This window comes from Macaca fascicularis, chromosome 3 (genome assembly GCF_037993035.2).
Source record: "Macaca fascicularis isolate 582-1 chromosome 3, T2T-MFA8v1.1".
Classification (NCBI taxonomy): Eukaryota; Metazoa; Chordata; class Mammalia; order Primates; family Cercopithecidae; genus Macaca; species Macaca fascicularis.
The window spans coordinates 24,514,271-24,523,648 of record NC_088377.1 but is presented as its reverse complement, the minus strand read 5'-3'; positions in this window follow the sequence as shown (position 1 = coordinate 24,523,648).

Sequence of the window (9,378 nt, the reverse complement as noted above, 5' to 3'; positions counted from 1 at the left end):
TGATAAAAGACTTTAATGTAAAATCAAAAACTGTAAAAACTCTAGAAGAAAATGTAGAAAACACCATCTGGACAACAGCCTGGGCAAAGAATTTATGACAGTCCTCAAAAGTAATTTCAACAAAAATAAAAATGGACAAGTATGACCTATTTAAACTAAATAGCATTTGCACAGCAAAATAAACTATCAATACAATAAACAGACAACTTATAGAATGAGAGAAAATATTTGCAAACGTTGCATCTGACAAAAGCCTAATATCCAGAACTTATAAGGAACTTAAACAATCTGACAAGCAAAAAAGAAACAACCCTATTGAAAAATGGGCAAAAGACATGAACAGACACTTCTCTAGAAGACGTACATGAGACTAACAAATACATGAGAAAATTCTCCACATCACTTCTCATTAGAGAAGTGCAAATTAAAGCCACAATGAGATAGCAACTCAAACCGGTCACAACAGCTATTACTTTAAAAGTTTAAAAATGCCAGATGTTGGCAAGGTTGTAGAGAAAAGCACACACTTATACACTGCTGGTGGGAATCCAAATTATTTCAGCCATAGTGGAAAACATTATGGGGATTTCTCATAGGACTTAAAACAAAGCTGTTGTTCATCCCAGAAATCCCACTACTGGGTATACAGCAAAATGAAAATAAATAATTCTCCCGAAAAGACACATGCAGCTTTATGTTCATCACAGCACTATTCACAACAGCCAAGACATGGAATCAACCTAGATGCCCATGATTGGTGGATTGGATAAAGAAAATTTGTTACGTATACATCATGGAATATAATGCAGCCATAAGAAATAATAGGATCATGTCCTTTGCAACAACATGGATGAAGCTGGAGGCCATTATCCTAGGTTAATCAATGTAGAAACAGAAAACCAAATACTGCATGTTCTTACTTTAAGATGGAGCTAAACTTTAAGTATACATGGACACAAGATGGAAAAAATAGACACTGGATACTCACTGAGGTGGAAAAGTGTGAGGGGTTTAGGTTTCAAAAACCACCTATGGGGTACCATGCTCACTACCTGAGTGAAGGGATCATTTGTTCACCAAATGTCAGTGACACACAATTTATCCTTGTAACAAACCTGCCCATGTAGCCTCTGAACCTAAAATAAAAGTCAAGAAAAAAAAAAAAAAGACTATATGTGTCCACCTTTTTTTTTTTTTTTAAATCAGCCTGTGGGTAAAAAGTACACATGAATTTTAAAACTAAATATTTAAAAATATACGCCTGGAAAATATTTACAAATAAAAAGAAGTAACAATATTAATACCATCCAAAATAACATTAACCAAATGGTAAAACTGAACTGTTTATAGCCATAAGCACTTTGGTAAAAACACAGCTAAATAAACCCTCAGAGAAACAAGAAAGAATCAAGAGAAACACTGCCATTTGGTCTTTGTCAAACAATTTAAATTAAATAATCAATAATTGTACATGAATGAATGATGTTATAAAGAAGGTTGATTTAAATGCTATCAATAAACATCTCCCATAAAGACAATATACATTCTTTCATTCAGTCAATAAGAATCTAAAGTCATTTATCACAGAAAAGAGTCTGGGTAATCTGTAAAATCAAGAAAATCAAACCACACTGGAAATGAAGTATCAGACTCCAATACTCCTAAATATTCTTTCCTATTTTTGAGATTTGAGGAACATTAGGCATTTTCTGTACTTTCAAGGTTTTAAATATTTGTCATGTTCTATTTTCCATTCTTTTAGTTGGAAAATGAACCGATTCCTGTTACCTCATCTCACCTCTTTGTTTCTTTCACTTTAGCTCAAAGTAGCCAGTAATAATCACTCCATATTTCTAATAATCTATTTTCCAACCTCATTCCCAAATCTAGAAACTCCATAAACCCCAAATTCAATATAAAATATGGTAGTTTTACAAAATGTTTTTATCTTGTGTAACATGGATCTATTAAGATGATTTATATATTCCTGTTTTGACAGGAGAAAACATAAGATCTCCGGATTAGAGAACAGGCCAGTTACTACTTACAGCGCATCATGTGTCCGTTTCTCAGGTACATTTCTTCACAGGATGATGTGGTGTGAGCCACATGTTCACCTGTGTTTGCAGTAGTTGCACAGCAGGAGAGGACCCCCAAAACTATGAAAAGCAGTACTGATGTAGAATAAGTAGCACAACTTTCCATCCCCCTCACTGGAAAAAAAAAAAGGTACTCCATAAGATAATAACCAAGTCTCTGCCATCCTCAATGCCAGGATTCCAAGGCTGTAAGGAGAATCAAAACACAGCAAGGTAATGGAGAAATAGAAATAAATTTTATGTGGCTGAGTTTATGAACCAGGCATAAAAAGAGTACACAAGATATCTATATACATACAACAAAGAGAAATAAGTCACATTGTCATAGTCAACTAAAGGACAACCTTAAAAATCTGGTCTTGCTGTCTTTTCACAGGGAAAAGGGAGCGTCTGCCTAACATTCATCCCATCTCTGTTCCCACACTTGCCATATTCTATGTCTATTCTCAATATCAGTTTTTTTTTTTTTTTTTTTTTTTTGAGACAGAGTCTCGCTTAGTCGCCCAGGCTGGAGTGCGGTGGCGCGATCTAGGCTCACTGCAAGCTCCGCCTCCCGGGTTCACGCCATTCTCCTGCCTCAGCCTCCCGAGTAGCTGGGACTACAGGCGCCCGCCGCCTCGCCCGGCTAATTTTTTGCATTTTTAGTAGAGACGGGGTTTCACAGTGTTAGCCATGATGGTCTCGATCTCCTGACCTTGTGATCCGCCCGCCTCGGCCTCCCAAAGTGCTGGGATTACAGGCGTGAGCCACCGCGCCCGGCATCAGTTTTTAATGAAATACAAAATCAACCTTGTTAGCTGATGATTTATTAGTATTTCCTCCACCTACATTTGCTTTTTCAAGTTTCAATTGAGCTAGCCCTTTCATCAAATCATAAAGCTTTTTACAGATGAGGATTTTTTTTTACATTTTTTAACAATATTAAATATTCTAATGGCATTTTCCAATTTCTTAAATTGGTTTCCTATTTTTTTCTCAAAAATTAGGATACTTTATAAAATCTATGTTTGTCTATAAGATTAGAACTACCTTATATAGGAATATATTATCCTTCCTTTTTCTCAATAACCTTGTAAATTAACATTGATATAAAATGTTTAAATGTAAAAAAGAAGTACTTTTAAATTTAGGTACATACATAAATATATTTTTAATAACTCAGGGAAGCATCCACAAATGCAAAGATGAAAATCATTTTCAGCTACTGGATAACCTATGCTGAATACCGTTCAACAAATATTTATCATTTACAATTTTATAATAGGGAGAAATAGCATTATGAAGATGATTGATCCTTAGATAGAATGAATGAATACATGACTGACTGAACGAAGGAAAGGCAGTCTGGTGGCTCAACAGGATGCTTACCTAAGTTGAGGGCATGCACAGATCCTGGGCTAAGGTGGAGGACTCAGGCTGTTCCAGCCAGGAAAGTTGTCCATACTAAATGTGCAGTTTGGATAGACATAGTTAACTCCGCAAGTCTGGCACCTGCTTTCCCTCTCTTCTTTCCTTTCTTTTTTTTTTTGAGACGGAGTCTCAGTCTGCAGTCTGTTGTTGCCTAGGCTGGAGTGCAATGGCACGATCTCTGCTGGCTGCAACCTCCGCCTCCTGGGTTCAACCTATTCTCCCTGACACAGCCTCCTGAGTAGCTGGGATTACAGACACCTGCCACCATGCCCAACTAATTTTTGTATTTTCAGTAGAGACAAAATTTCTCCATTTGGTCAGGCTGGTCTTGAACTCCTGAACCTCAGGTGATCCACCCATCTTGGCTTCCCAAAGAGCTGGGTGACAGGCATGAGCCACCACGCCCGGTCTCCCTCCCTTCTTGCTAAGGGTCCAAAAAATGTAGTGGAAAATATATTAAAAGCTGCTAAATATTTTTCTGAATAACAGAACAGTACTTTAGTTCTTTTTTTTTTTTTTTTTGAGACGGAGTCTTGCTCTGTCGCCCAGGCTGAGTGCAGTGGCGCGATCTCAGCTCACTGCAAGCTCCGCCTCCCGGGTTCCCGCCATTCTCCTGCCTCAGCCTCCCAAGTAGCTGGGACTACAGGCGCCACCACCACGCCCGGCTAATTTTTGGATTTTTAGTAAAGACGGGGTTTCACCGTGTTAGCCAGGATGGTCTCGATTTCCTCACTTCGTGATCTGCCCGCCTTGGCCTCCCAAAGTGCTGGGATTACAAGCGTGACCGCGCCCGTCCAGTATTTTAGTTCTTTAGCAAAAGTACACTGAGGTTCCTTGAATTGTTAGAGAGTAATGTACACAACACCCAAACATAATGTAACATTCTGGATAAGATTCAAGAAAAGGCAAAGGGGGCACCAGGTTAAAACAAAGAAAATCTGAATAAACTGCAGACATTAGTTAATAATAGTGCATGAATATTGGTTCATTAATTGCAATAAATGTTATATAAATGTAAGATATTAATAATAGGAGAAACTAAAAGTGAGGAATATGGAGGGTTTCTATGCTACCTTTTAAATTTATCAGTAGATTTAAAACTGCTTTTTAAAATTAAAATTGTTCTAAGACAAAAAGCTTTTCTAAAATTATGCAATTTGTGTAATTATGAACTATTACACATACTTGACTGAAACGTTCTCATGAATCAAACCACGGACCTAATGTAGCAGAGCAAAATTGTAAAATACTATAACCACAACCAAATATAAAAATGTTTGCAATAATAATCACAGTAATCATCATTATCATTATTAAGGTCATACTAGAAGGAAGTAAAACTAGTGCTGGGTCACACCTGAGAATTCAAGTGAGAGTGAAAAAAAAAAGTTTGTTAATACTGAATGGACAGTGCTACTTCTATAGTTTCTTACAGAAAACAAAACAAAACAAAACAAAACAAAACAAACCCAGAAATATAACCCTGCTGCTGAAACTTACAATTATTTGCTATGTCAAGTAGAATCCTATGTATTGAAGACAAAGAGATTGAACATATTTCAATAAATGGGAAAATGTGTCAACACGTTTTCTCAGTTTCAAGAATAACAACTAGTTTATAGGAGCAAAACACATTTTATATGTGGATACACAATGCTGAGGAAGAAATCCTGTCAATAACACCTCTCCTACTGCCTAATTTAATTCAAATAAATAAAATGATAGAAATTTATATAGCAGATAGGGCACGAGCGTGAGATGTCAGAGTAGGAATACAGTATAAATATGGATCTTTTCAATTTGAAAATGTTCTTTTAAAGGAAATTATAAAATTTACCATGGAATGCCTGGTTTCTACCAGGGATTTTAAAATATATATTACAACAAAAAATTGGAGTTATGGTGCTCATTTTGGAAACTATTCAGGTTTACAAATTGACTCACTAGCATCATCAAACTTTGTAAATACCTTATCAATGCCCTGTTAGCATATCCTAGGGTTCACCTGCAGCTTTGTAATGAGCTCCCATTTATGCCAAGGGCTTCCTGTTTCAACTATCTGCTCTTCCTTCCTGAAAAATGCATGTCTGGTTCTGAGAAGTACAGAAGTTTAATAGAATTTCAGAAGTCATCTTCAAAAATGAAAAGAGGCTGTAATTCCTTCTTTTTGTCTCCGATTTTATTTCTTTGAAACTTCTATCTTTTATTCTTAGGCTAAAGGTTTGTTGATTTTATCTTTTCAAAAAATTAATTCTTCTTAGATTTTGTATTGCTGATTTAGTCTCTATATTATTTATTTCTGCTCTGATCTTTACCATTTCCTTCCTTCTATTAATTTTGATTTTAGTTTGCTCTTGTTTTTCTAATGCCTTTAGATGTGATATTTGGTTGTTTGAGATTTTTCTATTTAACTGATGGAGGCTTTTGTTGATATGAAATTCCCTCTTAGAATGGCCCTTGCTGTACCCTATAGGTTTTTGGTATGTTCTGTTTCCATTTCAATTTGTCTCAATAAATTTCTAAATTTCATTTTTAATTATTTCACTGACACATTGGTTCAAGAGCTTGTAGTTTAATTTCTATGTATTTCTAAATTTTACAAAACTGTGTTTTTGTTTTCTAGTTTCATAACATTGTGGTCAGAAAATATACTTGACATGACTTCAACCTTCTTAAATTTATTAAGACTTGTTTTGTGGCCTGTTATATGATCTTTCCTTAAGAAATGTTGCATGTGCACTTCAGAGGAATGTGTATTCTGCTGCTACTGGATGAAATGTTCTGTAAATGTTTGTTAAGTCCGTTTGATCTAAAGTATAGTATACATTCAATATTTCTTTGTAGATTTTCTGTCTGGATAAATTACAACTGTCATTTTGTTGTTTTCTAGTTGTTTTGTGGGTTCTTTCTTCTTTCTCTTTCTTTCTTCTTCCCTTACTCTCTTCCTTTGGAATAAAGAAAGATTCTTTCTCTTTCTTTCTTCTACCCTTACTCTCTTCCTTTGGAATTAAGCAGTTTTCTTCAATAGCGTGTTTTGATTTATTACCTTTTGTTTTCAGTTTATCTATTATAAGTTTTTGCTTTGTGGTTACCACTATCTTTAAAAAATCTTATAACATATAATTTTAAGCTGATAATAGCTTAGCTTTGATTGCAAAAAGTATCATTAGATTTTAGCCCCAGTCCAAACCACTCCCAAACTTTTGAATTTATGGTGTCACAATTTACATTTTTTTTTTTACTGCCTATCCCTTCACAAGTTACTGTCATTATATTATATTTAATAGTTTTGTTTTTGAAACTTTGCACTAAATATATAAGTGATTAACACATCATTATAGTTTTAAACTAATCTGAATTTGACTGTGTACTTACTTTTACTAGTCAGTTTTATACTTTCAAATATTTTTGTGTTACTCACTAGCATTCTTTTCTTTCAACTTGAATAACTTCCTAGACGTTTTTTGTAAAACAGGTTTGGTCTTGATGAATTCTCCCAGCATTTTTTGGGAAACCTGTTCTCACTTCTTCATTTGTGAAGGACAGATTTGCTGAATAAACTGTTCTTAGTTGGTGGTGTTTTAGCTTTAGGACTTTGAAATATGTTATTTCACTTTCTCCTGGCCTGTAAGGTTTCTCCTTAAGAGATCTGTGATAGCCATATTGGCATTTCCTTTTATGTGGTGTATCTTATATCTTGCTGCATTTCAAATTTTTTCTTTATCTTTGATTGTCGGTAGTTTGACTATTAGATATATTGATATACTCCACTTAGTGCTGAATTTGATTGGAAACTCTTTGCTTCTTACAACTGTTTGCATTTATCCTCAGATTAGAAAACATTTTAGCCATTATTTCTTTAAATATACTTTATACCTATTTTTGTCTTCTAATTCTGGAACTTTTATTATGTAAGATATCCTTTTTCCTTTTTAAATTTTTTTTTTTGCTCATCCGATTGGATAATTTCAAACATTTTGTCTTCTGGCCCACTCATTGTTCTTCTGCTTGACTAAGTCTGCTGCTGAAGCTTTCTGCTGACTTTTTTAGTTCAATCATTGTATTGTTTATCTCTAGAATTTCTATCTGAAAAAGGAGACATTGTAACTGTTTTTACATAAATACAAAAGATAATAAGAGAATATTTGAACATTTGTATGACAACAAATTAAATAATCTAGAAGAAATGGGTAAGTTCCTGGAAACATACAACCTACCAATATCAAATAATGAAGAAATATTAAATCTGAGTATACCAATAATGAGTAGCAATATTGAATTTGTAATGAAAAGTCGCCCATCAAAAAAATCCTAAACTTGAAGTCTTCACTGATGAATTCTACTGAATATTTAAAGATTAATTAATATTAATTCTACTCAAACTTTTCCAAAAATTATATAGGAGGGAATATTTAAAACTCAGTATTTGAGGCCAGTATTACTCTAATATTAAAACCAGACAAGGACACACACACACACACACACCCCTCCGCAGAAATCCAGGCCAATATTCCTGGTATCTCAACCAATACTGGTAAACCAACTTAAACAACACAGCAAAAAGATTATTTACTATAATAAAGTTGGCTTCATCCCACTTTATTCAAAATATGCAAATCAATCACCCAAACAGAATCAACAACAAAAACATTATATTATTTCAATAAATGCAGGAAAAATGATTTGGCAACAATCAGCATTTCTTTAAGATAAAAACTCTCAATGAATTAGGTATAGAGAGAAGGTATCTCAAAATAATAAAGGCTCTATATAACAACCCCACAGCTAATATTCTACCTGAGTAAAGTTGAAAGCCTTTCTTCTAAGATCTGTAGCAAGAGTATCCCACTTCACCACTTCTATTCAACAACATTGTACTACAAGTCCTAGCTAGAGCAACTAGAAAAGAGAAAGAAATAAATGGCATTCAGATTGGAGAGAGAGAAGTTAATTGTCTCTGTTTGCAAATGACATGATCTCATATAGAGAAAACTCTAAAGACTCCACTAGAAACTGTTAGAACTGGTAAACAAATTCAGTAAAGTCATATGATACATAATCCACATATGCAAATCAGTAGCATATCTATATACTGATTTACTGTCTAAAAAAGAAATCAAGAAAACAATCTCATTTTGAATAGCTACAGAAAATACTTAATAATAAATTTATCCAAGGAGGTGAAAGATTTCTTCACTGAAAATTAAAAACATTTATGAAAGAAATGGAAAAGGAAACAATTATATAGAAAGATGTTCTGCATTCATGGCTTAGAAGAATTAATATAATTCAAATGTCTATGGTGCCCCAAATAATTTACAGACTCAATGAAATCCCTATTAAAATTCCAATGGCATTATCCATGGAAATAAAAAAAAATGCCTAAAATATGTTTGGAAATGCAAATTATCCCAAATAGCCAAAGCAATCTAGAGTTAAAAGAACAAAGATGAACATATTGCACTACTTGATATCAAAATATACTATGAAATAAAAGTAGCCAAACATGGTACTGGCATAAAAACAGACTCCAGGCTCATAGTCCCATTGAATAGAATAGAGAGCCCACATGTATATTTATGCAGGTAAAGTGAACTGATTTTCAACATAGATGTCAAGAACAGGCAATGGAGACAGGACAATCTCTTAAATAAATGGTATTGGAAAAACCAGATACACATATACAGAAGAAATTAGACCCTTATCTCTGGTCATACACAAAAGTAAACTCAAAATGGATTAAATACTTAAATTACAGACACAAAACAATAAACTTATAGAAGAAAACCTAGAGGAGAATATTCATGACATATATTTGGGCAAAGGCTTTTTGGATATATCCTCAAAAGCACAGACAACAAAAATAAAA